Here is a 20,610-nt window from a genome sequence, read left to right as displayed (position 1 = left end):
AGCAAGGTCAAAATCATTATCTTCACTGTGAAATGACTTTATGACATTGACACATAGCCAAATCTGATTCATTACCCAGCGGGCAAGATGCAATCATCCTGCCTACAAGCTTCCTAATTGGCTAAATTTTTTTACAAATGGTGTGGAAACAAAAACTGAACCACCCAGGCTACTGCCAGGATCCAAACTGGACTGAACCAGATGAATGGGATTGGTTGGGGGACTTCTTGAATTTCCAGAGCAAAAAAAGCAGCACAGTAGTACTGTACTTATAACAAAATAGCACAATCGCCTTTTTACTTGTCGTCATCTGAAGCCAACCTGCTTTCTGCACACTAACTTGTTAATAAAATCAGGCCTACAGGATACCCTGAATTTAGCCCTTCTTAGCCTGCCATAAATTATCCAAAAAGTGTCATTCATATGAATGGCATGGAATGGCAGTTGCCAGCTGTAATATAAAGAATAAACCTATGGAAACTGAGAACCAGTTATGGTAGATATACTGTCAAAAGCACGATTTATAATCTGGAACTGTACGCAGAGAGAGAGGCCCACCGACCAGGCCTGTATCATCTGAAGCAATCAAATCCCACAAATATAAGGCAATTTAGCATTACCATTTCCAAGTGTTCCCCACAATAAGGACTCTTGTGTGCTGAAGTTTAATATTCAGAGCAGAAACCGCAAACTCTAACAGCCACTCCTGGTTGAGATAGCTAATAGCAGTTCCCAGGCAATGGCACTTTTGTAATAGTTTTGCTCAAAGCAGCTGGGGATTTACTTGTATGTCAGTTTCTGTGTCTAAGAGCCAGAAAACGATAGTGGGCCAGACATCCATTTGCTATATATATTGATATAATTTCATCAGAATTTATGGTGTGGGAATTATTGCATGGGCGAGAAATGAAATCTAACCTTCATCTCAAAACAATGTACTACAGACATTATGTTTTCAAGAGGGGTTGAGATCAGGGGAGGGAAAAAGAGATTGAGAGAGAAAATACTAACTTGTTGAATCAGATTACTCCAAGTACATTCCTATGGATTTCAATACTCCCTCACACAAATCTGTGCTATTCACATCATACCTATAAAATGAATGGGTTCAAAATAACCTTTTCACTGCATGCCATCCTATGTATTAAAACACAAAAGATACTTTTTGCTCCTTAGGACACAATTATTCAGCTAAAAATACTTTTTCCTGAGCTTTCCAAAAGCAAATGAGGACTTTATATCACATATTGAAATCCATGTGCTATTTGTGAGGATATACTCGACAGCAAAAGTGAATCATGGGGAGTCCTTTCTCATAATACACTTTTCTCCACAGGTAAACATCCACATGGAGAAATGAAATGTTTGAAGATCAAAGTACAGTACATGTTGTAGATAGTGTGTGTCTGTCACTGGTAGACAGAATTTCTCAACTAGTGGAAAAACAAATCTAATTGCCACAGGAAGAACTTTTCCTATCTCCTGTAGTTTTCAAAAGTAACTTGCTTTGTTTTGTGACTGGTCATTGGAAACTATGCACAGACTTTGTTTGCAAGTCTGATTGCTCAGGGGTCTGCCTCATTGATATCTCTAGAACTCTAGGGATTTCAGCTTGTAATGTCATAATATCTGTAATATACAGCTCGGGCCTTGGATTAACAGCTCCCTGTGATTATTGTAGTTTTCTGATAAAAACTCCCTCAAGCTCTGCCCCCTCCCCGTGACAGTTTTTAAAAATGTGCACATTTCCTGCAGTCCACAAAGGGTGAATGATACATGGAAGATAACTGGAGACTTCTGACCATATGATGCATCTTTTCAAGGTTGGTGTCTGTATGAAAACAGGCCTGTGACACAAAACAAAGGAAATACTTGTTTCTTTAATGTAGTTATTTAACACGGCTCCTATGTAGCTGCTCAGGGAGGTTCAAAACCAATATTTATCTTTTACAGAAAATGGAGGCAACAAACGCTTCTCCTGCCCATACCCTTACTGATAGGATGACCTCAGCTGGTGGAATGGTTGCGGTACTGCCATGGCACAGGCAATTTTTTCTGGTCACTTGTCCCACAATACCTTGGCTCAAGGACCCCCTTGGAGCCAGGCATTTTGCAAATAGCCAAGCTATTCTACCTCCTCCCCATTATTTTTGGTAGTGTGGGAGGGGTTTTGCTGCTGCTCGCTTTCTCTTTCTTCCTATTCCCTCTCCTCTGTATGAGGACTGCCATATTATAGAGGTTGGGGAGCATGTCATGGAAGGTGCTTCTCTGCCCACCTTTAGTAGCAGGAGACCTTCTACCACCCCTGGGGGCAACATTCTCCTCCCCACTTTTTAAAGCATATCTCATATATGGTGTGTGTGTGTGTATATATATAAAGCAAACATGCCACTCTAGGCAGCTAATAACAATATTAAAACACGATAAAAAATAAATTAATACATAGCCAAATAGGATAAATTAAAACAGATGGCAATGAAGGTGGTAAAAAAGATGATGGATAGGATGACAAAAAGGGTAGTAAAAGGGAGGCCGAGATCTTAATGTTCTGAGAAAGCCTGGTGGAAGAGCCAAATCTTCAATGCTTGTTTGAACCCATCCAGAGAGGGTGCCAGGCAGATATCAATGGGCAGGTTGTTCCATAGGCAGGGGGAGACCACCGAGAAGGCCCTGTTTCTTGTTCTTTCCCTCTAGACCTCCTTCGGGGTCAAGGCCCTCAACTGTCCTGCCTGTGAAGAACAGGTATTATGGACAGATCTGGCTGGGAGCAGGTGTTCTGATAGGTATCGAGTTCCTAAACCGTTTAGGGCTTTGAATCTTACCATCATAACCTTGAAGTTGATGCGGAAACAAACTGGTAGCCAATGGTGGCCAGAGTGGGGGAGATGTGCTAGAATTTCTTCACCCCAGTTATTAATTCGGCCGCCAAATCCTGGACCAGTTGAAATTTCTGTATCAGCCTCAAGGGTAGCCCCATGTAGAGGGCACTGCAGTAGTCTGTTCTTCAGATTATGAGGACATCAATCAGCATCATGAGTGCCCCCATGTCTAGATAGGGATGCAGCTGGGCAATCCTCTAAAGATGGAAATGGACTGCCTGGACCACAGATGCCTTCTGGGTTTCCATGGTGAAATCCAGTTCCAGGCAGATGCCCAAGCTGCAAACCTCACTCTTCGTGGGAAGAGTCACTCCCCCAAAGCAGAGGGAGTTTCCCAACTCACTGACACCAGGGCCACCCATGCGCCAGATTTATGTCTTGTCCTGGTTCAACCTCAGTCCATTTGCCCTCATCCACTCCAGACCAGTCCCCAAGCAACGTTCAAGGGTCGGAACAGCATCCACTGCAGTTGGAAAAAAGGAAATGTAGAGCTGGATGTCATCAACGTACTGATGACACCGGTCCCCACAACCCTGGATGACCTCACCCAGCGGTAGGTAGGCAAGTCCCCTCCTCTCCTCCATCTGCAGATATCCATAGCTGGTACATTAATATGTTCCAGATGCACAGTTAAAGCAGGGAAGTAACTGTAAGGCAAATTTAAGTGACAGTAAACACCACAAAAGGTCAAGTTTTGCTTTATTACATTACAAGCATATACCTAAATCCCCATGTTCTAATGGAACTCCAGTGCTACCAGAATGGAAGCATTTTCCCTTCTCCTCCCACCTCCTGCAGGATTTGGCAGTACCAGAAATTGGTCCTAGACAGTTTCCTAATCTTTTAGGGTAGGGATTTGGGGAGCAAGGGGAAATCACAGTGGGGAGGAGATATCACCTCCCCTCCTGATTCCACTGACCGAAACAGTTCCATCAATGGATGACCCTAACAGGTTTTAAGTTAATGTGTGACATTGTTACACCTTTGCTGTTGTAAGATGAAACCAATTACAAATAAATACTTCTAAGAAGATGATTCCAAACTCTTTGTTAAGGTAACTTTGAGGATGATTTATTCATTATGCTTAATAATTTCCTGTTCATTGAAATCTTTTATAATTTGGGGTCAAGGGTTTCTTTTATTTTATAGGCTGTATTTGCAAGTGGAAATGAGTCTCTGTTGCTAGGCATTATTTTCAGATGTGCTGAATCCTGTCATCAAAACATCACATTTTTCAAATGTGCATATCAGAAAAACACATGGTGCTGTTGCCCTAGTTTAATAATAATTGTATCTAATTCATAAAGAAGTCCATCTCAGCAAATTTATGCAAAGCTTACATTTATTTGTTTGATATTCAGGCATAAAGAACTACTTGGAACCTAAGTGAGAAAATTCAGTTTTGCTACATCTTAAAGACACATTTGTTTGTGTGTGTGTGTGTGTGTGTGTGTGTGTATAGGTGCTGATTGCCAACATCACATGAAAATTAAAAGACATTATTGTTTTTTTAAAAAATGCACAATTTAATTGGTGTCAAAATAGCATTGTATGATGAACTCACTAGATTAACGCTATGTCACAGCTCACAAATTATTCATGAGATCCTTTACGGTGTAATGGCTGGTTTCTGGCATCAACTGATTTAGTCTATTGTTTGGATCAGTTTCTCATTCTTGGACTGCAATTTGTCAAACTGAAGCCAAAGATCTCCTCTGACATTTTTTTTCTCATTGCAGGGGATGAGGCACTAACCTATTTCACATGAGACAAGTTTTGCAGAAAGTGGTCTCGCTTTTGAGATGCCAGTTCCTTCTAATGTCTCGGTTAAAGTACAGGAGCCCTGCTGGGATCCACAGGAGCAAAGTGCTAAATGTCTTCCTTCACTCTGTTGAGTGAATGGTTAGCTTTATGGCAAGTCTTTATAAAAACTAATGAAATTACCCTTCACCTATCCTTAAGGATTAGCATTAATGCTCAGAACAAACTGCACGGCTGCTAATCTCTTAATGTCCTGTAAGATATGAAATTTATAAATAATAAATGGAATCCCAGTTTTTTCAAGAAACAGCAAGTAACTTTCTGCTTCCACCGTGAAAAATATGCTATTTATAAAATGAAGACCACAAACTAGTTAATGTTTTTACCCACTCCAGACCAAGGCTGATGAGGAAACCATATCACACTTTATGTTTTAGGCCTGAATTAGCCACCACATTTCTCCTGTGACCCATAAAGAAGGTATATATTCTGAGAACCAACATCCTAAGATAAAATATGAAAATCAATCCATCAGTTCATATCCACAAGGGAACACTGAGAAATTAACAGTCATGCAGTTCGGTCTCAGCATGAATGCTAATAATGGCCGGGATCTTAACTGAGACTCAACTGAGTGGAAAGTCCTGTCAGTGGAGTAATATGGGATGACAATATTTGTGCAACTGTTGTGTTGAGAAAGCCCCACTTATGCTTGTGCAAGGAAGTAATGGATGCCTCCATGCAAAGTGCTGTCAGTGTCAAATTTCTCATATCACACTCCATTGTGTGTGAATAGTTTGACTGAAAGGGACCTTGACTATTGCCCTTTTGTTAGCTAAAAGATATTCTCTGTTGCCTTAACTCACTGAATGGATACTGACTAAATGCTGTGTTCCTCTGTTGTCACTGTCAAAATCAACTCCAAATTATATATGCCATAAGACTGGTTTAGCTTGCTGTAGTCCACCTGTGTGCTTGTGTAAAATAGCACACATGCTCATTTAAGTGTTGGTTATCTGACAGAGTGTCATTTTGGACTGCTCATACTTTGTTTGTACTGCTGAGAGAGTCAAGCAAAACTTAATCAGGATTAACAGCACTATCCTATGCAATTAACTTAAAAGTAAGTCCCACTGGGTTCAATGGGACTTATACCTAAGTAAGTAATATAAGGTTGCAGCTTAATTCCCAATGAAAGCCATGGAAAAAGATATTGACAGAGTGATAGATTGTGTTAATGATTGCCTCAGTTCTGCCACTCAAATAAAAACACATTCAAAATTATAATAACCAATTGCAACCCGCAGTCAATGATAGCCAACACTGAGGTTGCCAGTAACTCAAATCCCATTGATTTGTAACCTTTCATATTTCTAACACAACAAGCTCCTGCTTATGCCTTCAATTAACTGCTCTCAATCTTCTTTTTGTTACACTTCACAAGCACCATCATCATTACCAACAAGATTAACACCAAGCAGAAGGAGAAAAGAGACAAGTTACTGTCTAAGGTTTGAATGCATGTGTATCAAATTTCAGCCCAGTTTCGGTCATTGTGTTATCAACATTTGCTTACATATTTATGTCAGAATTACTGACAACTTTGTAAGCAAACACTAAATAGAGTTGGACACATTTGACGTTAAGCTATATATATATATATATATATGTGCCACGGAACAATAACATCTTTTTAAAACTTTCTAGTCACATTCCTTTCCAAAGGGTTACATTTATATCTGTCGCAGAATGGATGGACATAGTTATGTGAATTGCACCATCAAACGATTCTTTTCCTCTTCAAGAGAGGGGGGGGGGACAGGAACCAGAAACTTCAATCAATGTCTCATACCCGAAAACTATGACACTGTCAAACTGCTGTCATTAAAGCTAACTAACCATATTAAACGAATATTAAAATATAGGTTTCTTTGCATAACATAATGAGCAAAAGTGCTTTTAAGTTTTTCCCTCTGCTTTGAGGTGTAGGTGGCATTTTCATTCCAAAACTTTGAAGTCAGAACAAAATGTACAGGTAGAGGGTACTAGATCAAATAATAATCAACTTCAAAAAGCATTTTGGCTGTTAGATATCCCAGGGCTAATTTCCTCTAGACATTTTAAATGTAAATGTCTAAACTCATTTAAAAATTGTAAATTGGTCTAGGTTCAATCAAAACCCATCCTGACACAGAGCAGGGAGAGTGGGCTAATTGTCATTTGTTTGTCAAATGAATTCCATTTGGAAAGCAATGAAACCTCCGAGCTAATTCTTTTAAGGTGAGCTGGTAGTTGTATTATCAGTTAAATGCAGTAAAATGGATAATCACAGGATGATAATGAAAACTGAGCCTGTGTTAACATTCGGGCTTAGTCTGCCACAGGGCGTATAGTGATGGAACTTAAGTACTGTAATGTTCCACTGGGCACAATGGCACCAAGTCTCCTCTTTAGCTGCACAGACACTTTCTTTGCATGTTAAAAAACTTTATCAAAGCACCGTGGCAATGTAGAAAATGTCAAAGTGAAATGCACTGTAGGCAAATTGCGATTTCATTAAGTTTAAATTTATTGCTTTTGACTGATGTATTACCATGCTTGTTAAGAACCAGTAATTTAGAATATCTGCCTGCCTAGTAAAATAGCTTTGTCTCCTTGCATAACACTTTTTGCGCACTTTGAAAGCCCACCATAATTTAAAGAAAGTGAGGGCCTATTTTATTTTTTTAAAGAAATAATTTCAAATATTCAGCAGCAGTTGACCTTGCAGACAGATAGTCTTGTGCACTGATCCTGAGTGTTTTGTTGGTTTCCTTGGTAGTTAATTGCAGCCTTAATATATGTTATTTTTGCTACTCTTGGATAACTGCATTTAGTTCGCTGACAATGGAAACTTAGGAAGAGCTTAATGTTCCTGCCTGGTGTGCTGCTTCATTGAACATGCATATTGGATGCAACTGGAAGCAGTCATAACTGGAGCTGACCCAAATTTGAACAAGGGTGCGGAAGATTTGAAAACTCTCCAAATAAAGGTTTGAAGAGCATTTCATGTACCACATGATTATGCATAAAGTTTAAACAAAGGAAAATGGTGGAACCAAAGGTGATTGTGGCCAGAGCAGAAAAACAAATCCCTACTCTCCAAAATTTTGGGGTACAACACTAGACAGATTTGTTAATCAAACCACCTTAGCATGAAAGATGTTGAAATAATTCCAATGGATGAATTTTACCATCTGTGCAGTCTATTCATTAAAATACATTCAAAAGAAAATACTGTTGTTTTTTAAATGTGAACTGAAAAATAAGCTTGCATTTGAATGTTTTTCTATTGGCTTCATTGCATTGGAGTAAATCTACTCCTATTTAGCCTAGATAGCACTGACGTTAATGGAGGTTACATGACTGTTGATGAAAAGGCTCCGTTCATTTCAGTGGGTCTATCTATTCTAACTGAGATTAAAATCAGATTTGTTCTGCTGTCTCTTTCGTCCTGAAGTCAGATTATCCCAAGTGAAAATGCCCAGATGCACTTGAGTGTGAGGCTTCTATACCAGCTATGGTTGTAACAGAAATGCTAATTTGGTTTCTGCAATTTACTGCTTTTTATTTCAGATATATATATATATATGCTATTTTTTTTTAACTTTGGGGTGAATAAAAAATAGCCACAATCTGTAGTTAATCTAACATGTAGCAAATGTAACATGCAACTTGCCTATAAAAGGCCTAAAATCACCAATAAAATGGATAAAAAATTGAACTCAAGTCTTCTGGGCTATACCTAGGCACTCTCCACATGATATTGTACGAGTTCCTATACAGGTAAAAGCAATATTTCTGCTTGTGTGTACAATGATAATATAATTCTATGCTGTCAAGTAAATTCCATTTTATGGCATCCCTTTCCAGGACATTATAGTTATTCTAGTCCAAAGTGGTTTACCATTCCCTTCTTCTGAGGGTGATTTGGGACTGTACAGCTTGCCCATGGAGACAAAGGCTGGCTTCTCTCCTACAAGGCACATTGGGGAATTAAACTCATTTCAAAAACTCTTAATGGGAGGGCTGGCTGAAGAAACTGCTTCCTGAAGTGGAACAGGAAATGATGTCCTTTCTCTTCTCCAAGGCAAAAAAGTATATAATACCAAAGGCCCATGAAATAAATTATGGAGCCTGGAGTTGCAAATCCCACAAACACCTGTCTCCATCACCATGACTGCTAAAATGCTTAAGATGGCTGCTCCTCTCTGACTAATATGTAGGTCAGAGGTACAGCTAGGCAATCAAGAAAACTGACAGGGAATAAGATGCATTGACTCCTTAAAGGAAATCTTGACCTTTAATTTGCAAGACTCAAACAGGGACATTAATGGTAACATCTTCTGGAGGTCATTATTTCACAGGTCACTGTAGTTGGATGCAATCTGGTAGCCCCTACACAACCAGGAAGGGTTAGCATTGTTTAATGGTGTCATGCACTTTTCTTTTTTCCTTTTTAAAAAATAAACCTTAGGTTTAAAGCATGCCGCTTATGTACTGTCCCCTAGTGCTGTGAGGTTTATAATTTAATTATGCAGGCTACATATTACTCCCCCCCCCCACACGCGAGCTGGGTATTCAATTTACTGACCTTGGAAGGATGAAAGTCTGAGTCAGCCTCCAGCAGGCTGAGCCTGGAATTGAACTCAGTGGAGTCTTGATAGCAGTACTGCAGTTTAACCACTGCCCCACAAAATTTCTGTTTTTTTTTTTAAATCTTCAAATCTGTTCGGAATGCCTCTTCAAGGGTACTCTGCTGACACCTGTTCTGTCTCTGTTATTATTTAGAGTCCAGAAACACAGACACATGCACAGTGTATAGTGTGCCTGTAATTCTTTGCATATGGAAACTATATATATATACATATACATACATATATATACATATACATATATATATATATATATACATATACATATACATACATATATACATACATATATACATACATATATATATATATACACACACACACACACACACACACATATATATATACATATACATATATACATATACATATATATATACATATACATACACACACACACACACACACACACACATATATATATATATATATACATATATATATATATATATATATATATATATATATATATATATATATATATATATATATATATATATATATATATATATATATATATATATATATATATATAATAGTTTGCACATTCAAAGAATTACAGACACACTATACACTATGTACGTGCATGTATCTGTTTTTACTCTGTGTGTGTGTGTGTGTGTGTGTGTGTGTGCATAATTCTTTGCATGTACACTATGTGTATAAAAATGTTTGCATGTGTAAACTGATGGATCCTTTTTGTATAGCCAGCAATTTGTAAAAAATAGCCTTGCTCATTCTCAAATGCAGAACAATCTAATTTAACTTTAATATTCAAGGAGGGTTCACTGAAGATTTCAACAAACAAAGACACTATTTACATGATGTTATATGAGAAAGAACATAAGCCAAAAGGACAGCATATGAATTTAGACAGATATAATTAAACTTTAAATAGCTCCGATTTTGAAAATGGAAGTTCTGTGATTCTCTGGTTCATTATATCTTTTGAAGAGTGTTGAAATGACAATATAGTCATCGGCATTAGAATCTAGTTTTCAGGTGATGAACAAAGTTAGCATCCTGCTGTGAGCCACTAGTTGGAGCTAAAGACCTATAGAGCATATATTTAAAAAATGGAAAATGAATGGCAAGGTTTATATTACCCAACAACTCCAGCTTAAACCTAGGCTGCTTACAGCAAGCTTCAAATGGCTTTGGACAACAGTTTTTGTATCCTGACTTTGATACTTCTCAGAAGACAAAGAGACTGTCACAAGAGATCGGAACCTTGGATGGCTAGTTCCGCCCTAAACAAATTCAAATGTACTGGTTGTCAGAAGGTGGACTTGCAACAAATAGCATTTCTGGAGACTTATTTCTAAATAAATAGTAAAAGGAAAATACCAATAACAACAGCCCAAAGGCTGGATTCCAAAATTTAATATAAACACAATCCATAGTATTTGAGGGACACACTCATACAGAAAATCAAGCATTACTAAAAAGAGTTTAAAATGGAAACATACAGCTCAGCAAATACCATAAACACTTCAATATTTAATTAATAATAGCAAAAAAAAAAATAACTGAAGAGTTATAATAGATCCAAAGGGCCATCTAGTCCCCCGCTTCTTAATACTGTATAGGAAATCCTCAACTGAATGTTTCTGACAGATTGTCATCCAACCTTTTCATGGCCAAACAGCACTTACTGTCAGGAAGGTCTTCCTATTGTTTAGTTAGAATGTCTTTTGTACAGTAGTTTGAATCCATTTGGTCAGATTCTATCTTCTGGAGCAGTAGAAAACAAGCTTGTTGTATCTTTCAGGTGATGTATATATGTAATGTGTGCCACCAAGTCTATTCTGACTCATGGCAATCTTTTCCAGGGTTTTCAAGGTACAGAATACCCAGAACTGGTTTACCATTCCCTTCTTCTTCTTGCCTATGTCTGCACAAGCTAGCTCTACTCGCAAGAGGTTCAATGGAGAATCGAACTCTCAACATTTGGCTCCACAGCCATTTACCTAAGTCACTGAGCTAGTCAGGTGATAGCCTGGGAGATATTTGAAGATGGCTATCATATTATCTTTCACTCTTTTATGCTTCAGGCTAAACATCCTCAGAGGGTCCACTTGCATTTGCAGATCCTTTGCCACCTTTGCTGCTCTCCTTTGCCCATCTCAAGAGTTCCAACAAAGTGTGATGGCTGTTGCAGAGTTTTTAATTTCTGGTAAAATCAGAGATCCATAGAGGAGAATAGCTAGATGTTCCCCAGAATCCACCCCTTTCCCACTAACTGGCACTTAAAGTCTCAATAACTGACTCTGAGACATTTGCAGGAGAAGGGATATATATATTTGTGTACAGTGGTGCCTTGACTTACGAATGCCCTGTCCTACAAACGTTTTGAGTTACAAACAGCTATGGTCACTAAATATTGCTTTGAAGCAGAGCTTTGATTTACGAACAACAAAAAAACTTTCCTAATCGTAGAGTACGGATTAACCGGCTTTGCATTAGTTTCTATGGGAACTAATGCTTTGACATACGAACCGTGCCTTGACATAAGGACAAAAAACAGTTGGAACAAATTAATCGGTTTTCAATGCATTCCTATGGGAAATGGTGCTTTGACTTACGAACATTTTGACTTACGGCCACCGTTCCAATACGAATTAAGTTTGTAAGTCAAAGCACCATTGTGTGCTGCTTTCTTTACTGCACACATACTTAGCAACCAACCAAAGACATCAACATCAAACAAACAACTCTGCTTCCAACAGAGAAAAGAGAAGGAAAAGAGCACTCAGCAGAGAGGTGGAGCTCTCTTTGCATTCAAAGCCTGGAAGGAACAATTGGTTAGTGCTGGATAAACAATCACCCCAGCCCAGAAAAGACCTTCTCTGTCACACAAACTACAAACAGCATGTGAGGCTACAAAAAAAATATTCCAACAATGGCAGAGCCTGATATACCATCTGGCAATGTGTTCTATAATGATGGGGCCACAACTAAGAAAGCTCACCCCTGGTGCTCACCACCTGCGAAAATCCATCTGATTCAACACTGTCCTGATTCGGATGTAATATGAAACCATGCTTTCCCATTATGAGAAAAATCTGTAGTGAATGTTGGAGAAACTATACCCCCCCCAACTCTTCCACAGCTGTTTGGTTATCATTGAACATAGGAAACTGTAATTTCTTTGAACTCTAATTATTAAGATTGGATGTCCACCTTGACTCCTTAACATCATCAGGTCCAGGAAATGAAGGACACTGTAGTTTTTGATGGCTCAACATCAGATCCCTTTGACATCTGAAGCAGAGTGAAACAGGGCTATATCCTCGCACCGACCCTGTTTGGGAACTTTTTTGCTGTCATGCTGAAGCACACCTTTGGAACTGCAACAGAAGGTGTCTACCTCCGGACTATATCAGATGGAAAGCTCTTTAATAGCTCTAGATTGAGAGCAAAAATCAAAGTCCAACTGAAATGCATGCAGGACTTCCTCTTCGCCGATGATGCAGCCATTGTTGCTCACTTTGCTGAAGACCTCCAACAACTCATGAATTGTTTTAGCAAGGCCTGCTAAGACTTTGGATTAATAATCAGCCTGAAGAAAACACAAATCATGGGCCAGGGCATGCACTCACCTCCCTCTAGTATCATCTCCACACAATAATTGGAGGTTGTTCATGACTTTGTGTACTGTGGCTCAACGATCTCTGATACCCTCTCCCTAGATGTCAGGCTGGATAAACGCATTGGCAAAGCAGCTACCATGTTCTCTAGACTCACAAAGAGACTATGGCTTAATAAGAAGCTGACGGCATAACCCAAGATCCAGATCTATAGAGTCTGTGTCCTGCGTACACTCCTGTATAGCAGTGAGTCCTGGACCCTTTGTGCACGGCAGGAGAGGAAGCTGAACACCTTCCATATGCATTGTCTCTGACACATTTTTGGTATCACCTGGCAAGACAAAGTTCCAAATACAATATTCCTAGAACGAGTTGGAATTTTTAGCATGTATACATTACTGAAACAGCGACATCTACGTTGGCTTGGGCATGTCGTGAGAATGGCTGACGGTCGGATTCCAAAAGATCTCCTGTATGGAGAATTAGTGCAGAGGAAGCGCCCCAGAGGGACACCCCAGCTGTGATACAAGGATATCTGCAAGTGGGATCTGGAGGCCTTAATAATGGACCTCAATGGATGGGAAACATTGGCATCTGAGCATTCAGCCTGGAGGCAGGCGGTGCAGCAAGTACTCTCCCAATTTGAAGAGATACTTGTTCAAGCAGGCTGAGGCAAAGAGGCAGTCCCAAAACCAGCAAAATCAAGGAGCTGGACAAGGAACAGATTGTATTTGTCTGCAGTGTGGAAGGGATTGTCACTCTCGAATTGGCCTTCTTAGCCACACTAGACGCTGTTCCAAGACCTCTATTCAGAGAACATTCAATAGTCTCTTGAGATTGAAGGATGCCTACTAATTATTAAGAACTGGGATCGAACCATGATGTCAAATCATGATTTGTTTACTAACTAGAGTTTAAACAAACCACAGTCAACCTAGTTGAAATATACGTAAGGCATAACTTCAGTTAGTTTAAAAGTAAAGCAGATGCTTCTAATCCCTGTGCAAATGAGAAGGGAGGGAAATGTGCAAATCCAGAGCTTCCTGCAGCTGGTATAGGAAACAGGAGCTGAAATCCTGCCACAAAGTTTCACGTGTCCAATTTAGTGGCATATCAGCAGTGCAAATAAAGGCAAATTTGAAGTGCACATGACTTGTGCAAAATCCAAAGAGGTTGCATGCACCCTGAAATAACCAAAAGAAGCCTGTAATCAGCAGCAATGTTCCACTGCTGGTGACATAATCTCCACTGCATACGTGGAGCTATGCAACAGGATTCCAACTAATGTATACTTTCTGGTACATAGCTCAAACACAATGTCTTTTTAGAATTATTGAGGAACATTATGGTCAGATTTTTGGATAGTGATGACACTGAAGTGCTTTTAGCTGGTGTATTTATTTTTGCTTTGAATCACTTTATTCTGAACTTTCTAAAAATAAGTGTTTCAATATGGTAATATTTACCTTCTTTAAATATTCCATACAATAGAAAGTTGGGATGCAAATCTTTCAGATACTTAAATAAACTTGCATAAGTCCCCCAGCCCCGATAATCTTACAAACTAGAGACTCAGACAGCTACTTTAGACAAAATTTAGAAAAATGCTTTCCTGGACTATAACTTCCATAATCTCCCAGCCGTCAGTGAGCATTCTGGGAACTGCAATTCTAAAAAGTAGCTTTTCCAAGTTTTACCAAGTGATTTGTCATGTTCAGTGGATTTTTTTTTCAACAGAGCCATTGAGCCACAGAAAGACTTGACTCTGCCTTACAGTAGTAGCTTCATAAGAAATATTGTTATATAAATAAGTAGGACATTATAAAAAGTCACAAGGGGAAGGCAAAATTATAAAGGCAAACTAAAAGAAGCCTTCAACAAAAGACAATTTGTGTACCATCAAATTATTGTACTGTGTGTTTAGTTAATCCAAGTATTTAGGCATTCTGTTTATAAATTTCAGGTACCATTTTCATCTTTGCTAAGTAATTATGTTGATCATGGTAAATTTGTTTCATAAACTGTTTAATAGTCAACTTCAATTACTTTATGCACATTGAATCAATTAAGCACAGGTGGTAGCCACTTTATAAACATTGGCACTTCCTTTCATCTACCTGAAAAACCACATTGTGCTGCTTTGACATAACACACGGCTCTCCCTCTAAGCAAGGGAGACGAACACATTTTCTCTTCATATGAGAAATCTGACTAGAATGGATTTATTTTTAGGCTCCTAGGGCAGCCGTTTTATGTACACTTTATGCTCTTATATTTCCATGCAATTCTCTTTCTGGCAAGTTCCTAGAAATATGGAATTTGCTTTAGCTTGTATGACATGTTACCTTTCCTGAAGCATTCAAGTGAGATGTAGCTCAAATCAACACCATTGGATGAGATTTTTTTCTGATTTAATGTATTGCACCAAGAAAATATATAATGTCTGCGTAAGAATCCAAGGAAAACAACTTTGCTCTCCTTTTCTGCAAGGGCAAAAATGATACAGGTTGGATTAAAAAAAAATCCAATTATACTTTTTTCTAGGCATAAAAAAGGGGGAATTCCAGGGTTTCCATATGTGTTTGAAATTTGGAAACATAGTATTCCCCCTAAAATAATTCGTGGTACCAGATTTTAGAGGAGGACATAGTGGCGCTGTGGGTAAACCACAGAAGCCTCTGTGCACCAAGGTCAGAAGACCAGCAATCGTAAAATCGAATCCACGCGGCGGAGTGAGCTCCCGTCGCTTGTCCCAACAGTTCAAAAGCATGTAGATAAATAGGTACCACCACAGTGGGAAGGTAATGATGTTCCGTGTCTAGTCACGCTGGCCACGTAACCACGGAAATTGTCTATGGACAAATGCTGTCTCTATGGCTTGGAAACAGGGATGAGCACTGCCTCCTAGAGTCGGATATGACTGGACTAAATGTTAAGGGGAACCTTTACCTTTACCTTACACTATTTCGAATGCATAGGTCCAGAGCTTACTGTATCACCTACTTTTAAACCTAAAACATGAAACTCCTTCCAATACACTTGCCAATGTATTCAATTTTTCGGCAGATGGAAATCAAGATCAAACCTAATCTCAGAAAAACTTACAGACAAATCAATGAGGTTGAGGGATAAGGGAACTGCCACATATAAAAAGTATAGTAGAATACCTCCCCCCTCTCACAATATCAATATCAATATCAATATCAATCTCTGTAATAAACAATGGATATAACGAAGGATGAGACTGATCTTTGGGGTACTAGTAAATTGCAGGAAGGAGAAGCACAAGTTACAGTAAATATAGATCTACCACCAGACATTCACAAAGTGCTTTCCAAAACCTTTCTCTTGCTACATGAGAACTAGCAATATAGGAGAAGAATGCACTCTCCACCCCAGCCCTGTAACTGGAGAATACTGCTGAGATTTTTGCCCCACATTGGAAGCCAAAGCTATCAGTGAGCAAAATTCACCTCTCCTCCTTCCTCTTCCCTCCCTGCCTTCCCACGCAAATCGTGCATTTTTTGCAACGTTTTGAAAACACTGTCTGACGTTCTCCTGCACACGGAGCCTCTCCCTGTGATCCCAGTATACTGAATTGTAAGTCTGCCCTTCATGCAGAGGGAGTGTGAAAGGTGGGGGAGCCAGGATAGAACCCCCCCCTCCTTGCACATACCTGAGTGAGCATTGTTAAGGCTAAGAGGTTCAAGAGATGTTGCCTGTTATCAAATGAGGCTAGAGCTCTGCATGGCTACAGTATCAGGTGTGTCCATAAAAAATAGCACCTACCCTATAAAGTCCTTAGAATCATTTACATAGTCTCATCAGTGGCGCAAACTGGCTCCTTGTGGAGTCAGACAATTGGAAACTGATAAAGCCCATAAAGAATGCTCCTTTTCTCCAGGAGAGATTAATGTAGATGTGAACACATTAGTACTGTTTAAGGGAGGGTATACTCTTTGACAGATAACTGGGATTGGGAATATTAGATTACCAAATAATGGACCTTTTAAATTCTGTCATCATTACTTATCAAGTACATTAGCTTCAAACCTGCAATTTTGAGTGTGGTGTTATTGAGCTTTCAGAAGATTAAATTACTGAACTTTTGTTTGTGAATGTCTCTGTGAAATTTCCTGAAAAGGATCGTCGTCCTCCTCCATTGTGTCAGCGTGAATGCCAAATAACAGACTTTATGGGATATTTATAGACCTACAAATGATAGTACTAATGCACCTTAATGTCTGTCTACCTGAGTGGAAAAGCAGAGAGTGATTAGATAACACTCCCACTGTATTTCTTTTGTAAAATTGTTCAGAGGAAAGAGACTTTCCTTCCCTGTTGTAGACTCGCCATGCTTGCCTGCAAAGCCCCCCACCCCCTATTTTAAATGTTATCCTCTATGGATAACTTTACAGTAAGAATTTCATTCGAAAGGGTTTGCTTTTCTTTTAATCGTTTGGCATTGTGTATATGTGCATCTATCATGAAGACTGTGTTAAAAGTATCTAGTTCCGCTTTTATTGTTTGCATTTTCTGAATGGGAAAGAGAATCAGAGAGAGAGAGAGAGAGAGAGAGACAAACTGCTCATCCAGAACTTTCTTCCTGGGCCATATTGCTTCACACTGCAAGTGGAGGTTGTAGGTGTGGAAACATTCACAGTTAAACAAAAACAAAAAGCTTCCCCTACATGGAAAGCTAGTATGTCAAAGCTTTTGTCCATGACTTGATAAATTTACACACAGAAGGAGAATGAAATTGTTTAACAAGGAAAGCATTGAAACACATAGTGTGTAGAGGCATGAGAATCTGTGTGACTCTCCTTCTGAAAATCTCCTCTGTGATCGTTATTGGAGATGCAGCAGGTGGGCATGAGAGATAATACCTCCATGGTGCCACTTAGGCTGCGAAATGGCTTCTTTGGCTCCTTTTACGCTGCATCATCAATTTTATTAGCTCTTTCTTTTCCTCCCATCTCACCTGCACATTAATAGACAGACAGACAGACAGACAGACAGACAGACAGACAGACAGACAGACAGACAGAAAGAAAGAAAGAAAGAAAGAAAGAAAGAAAGAAAGAAAGAAAGAAAGAAAGAAAGAAAGAAAGAAAGAAAGAAAGAAAGAAAGGGTTTTCCAGCACTCTGGAACAGATTTTTGAGGAACAAGAGGGGGCTGCAGTGGGAAGAAGTGGTTGCCTTTATCTCACTTTTGCTGAATTCTGCTCTTTCATTAGATTTTACTTGTCTCCAAGGGAACATCCAGATCTTGCCCATATTACACCCTACTTAGATCTTCCAAAGGTCTGGATATCTTCTCATTGACAGGGGAAAATCACCAAATGTGATTACCAAATTGGTTCATTTCCAATTAGGCAATTTAAAAGGGACATATAACATGGAATCTGAGGAAAGGATCAGTCTGGATCGGCGAAAAAGTCACATAAGCAAAACACCATCACCAATGAGTCCACAAACAATGTGAAAAACTGATGTCCTGTTTTTTTTGATAATTGACAAAGTAGAGTGGAAACCTGGGAATGACTTCTGACTCCTCATTTCCATGTCCCTCCCAAAAGCATTGTGCCTGGAAAGTTCTGATACAGTCATTCATGGGGTGGACATTACAGCTCTCAGCCACAAAGCTACCCTTTTATTCTTTCCCTGGCTTTGCATTCTCCCACCTTTTTAAAAAATAGGGGAGAGCTTGTCTGAGAGGAGGCTCACATGGTGTTAAACTGTGCCTACAATGCTTGAATCTGGGCATGTGTGTGAGAGCCAGAAGGTGAGGTGGAATCACCGCTTGCTGGAGCGCCATCCATTCCTGCAAAGGAGACAGAGAGAGAAGGGGAATATGGACTCAAGATGCCTCCAGAGGAAACCTCAGAGGAGTCCCTTCAGGGGGCAGAAGAGGAAGAACTATTTCAGAGCTTGAGGAGGATGGGAGTAAAAGAGGAACAGTTAAAAGGGGCAGGAAATAAAAGCAAGGAGAGGGAGGAGATAGAAGCAAGGGAAGGAGAGGTAATAGAGAAAGAAGAGACCTTACCTGCAGGTTGGTAATGCATCTGGTTACAAGATACTTGGACCAAGAAGTGGGAAAGACTGAAGGTGCCTAGGGAGGAGACCGACCATAGGAGAATGGCGGTGATTCCCCTTGGACCATCTAATTGGGGGGGGGGGAAGCAGAAGCAAGAGAGTGGAGGAAGAACTTAAGAGAGGAAAGAGAAACAGTAGAACAAGAAGGGAGAGGAGTGACTGGTGATTGTGGGAGATGAAGAAGAAGTCAGATTGGAGAGAGCCTGGGAGACACTGGAACCCGAGGGGGTGTCCCACGTGGGAAGATTTCCTTAGAGATGCATCCATGCCCCTGTTGCCTATACAGATGGGAACAACGATTAAAGACTGGTCGCCGGCCGAGCAGCCAGGACCATGAAACTCTAGTTATGGTAATCCCTTCGTTTTAGAAGATTGGAAGCCCCTCCCCACCCCATTGGAGGAAAGTGTAAAAGACTATGTTCCAGTTCATGATATTTTTATCTATCTATCTATCTATCTATCTATCTATCTATCTATCTATCTATCTATCTATCTATCTATCTATCTATCTATCTATCTATCTATCTATCTATTGATCGATTGATCGATCGATCGATCGATCGATCGATCAATGTTTGTTTGTTTGTTTGTTTGTTTGTTTATTTCCCACCCATCTAAACCCATCTACTCTGGGTTGCTAGCAATAATAGATATAATAAAAACATATAATAAAATTAAAAAATAGAATTAATATGGTTCAAGATGGGGAAAAATAATCAAGTGATGACAGGAGGGAAAGCCTGCCTAAAGAGCCTGGTCTTAAGTTTGCTCTTAAAAACACCCAGCGAGGGAGCTAGACAGATATCTGAGGGCAGACTGTTCCAAGGGTGACGGGCCACTGGCGAGGAGGCCTGGTTTCCTGTTCTTTCCCTCTGGGCCTCCCTCGGTGTTAGGCCCCTCAGCTATCCTTCCTGGCTAGAACAAGTGATTCGGGTAGATCTAGGTGGGAGGAGGCGTTCCACTATATATCAAGGACCTAAACCATTTAGGACTTTATATACCATCATTAACACTTTGAAATCAATGCGGAAACTAACAGGCAGCCAATGCAAGACAGCCAGAGTGGGGGAGATATGTTGATGTTTTCACACCCCAGTAAGAAATCTAGCTGCCGCATTCTGCACCATTTGAAGCTTCCGCATCAATCTCAAAGGTAGCCCCACGTAAAGTGCATTACAGTAGTCTAATCTCGAGACTACAAGCACATGGACCAGAGTGGTGAGTGCCCCAACATCAAGATAGGGATGCATCTGGGCAATCCACCACAGATGGAAATAGGCAGAGCGGACCACTGATGCCACCTGGGTTTCCATGGTGAGCGCTGAATCTAGGTGGACCCCCAAGCTGCAAACCTCACTCTTCGCAGTGAGAGTCACTCCTCCGAAAGAGAGGGAGTTTTCCAAACCACCAATGGAGGGGCCACCCACCCTCAGGACCTCAGTCTAGTTTGAGGCCCATCACTTAGACCAATTTTGGATACATCGCGGACTATAAAGAAAAGTTCCGCCTGCTGATTTGAAGCTCTGCTTATCCAGACAGCGAAATGAGCTCGACTGGCAACACTCACCTTAATAAGGTAGTGGTTAGTTG

Source organism: Pogona vitticeps, chromosome 3 (genome assembly GCF_051106095.1).
Source record: "Pogona vitticeps strain Pit_001003342236 chromosome 3, PviZW2.1, whole genome shotgun sequence".
Lineage (NCBI taxonomy): Eukaryota > Metazoa > Chordata > Lepidosauria > Squamata > Agamidae > Pogona > Pogona vitticeps.
This window is presented reverse-complemented; position numbering follows the sequence as displayed.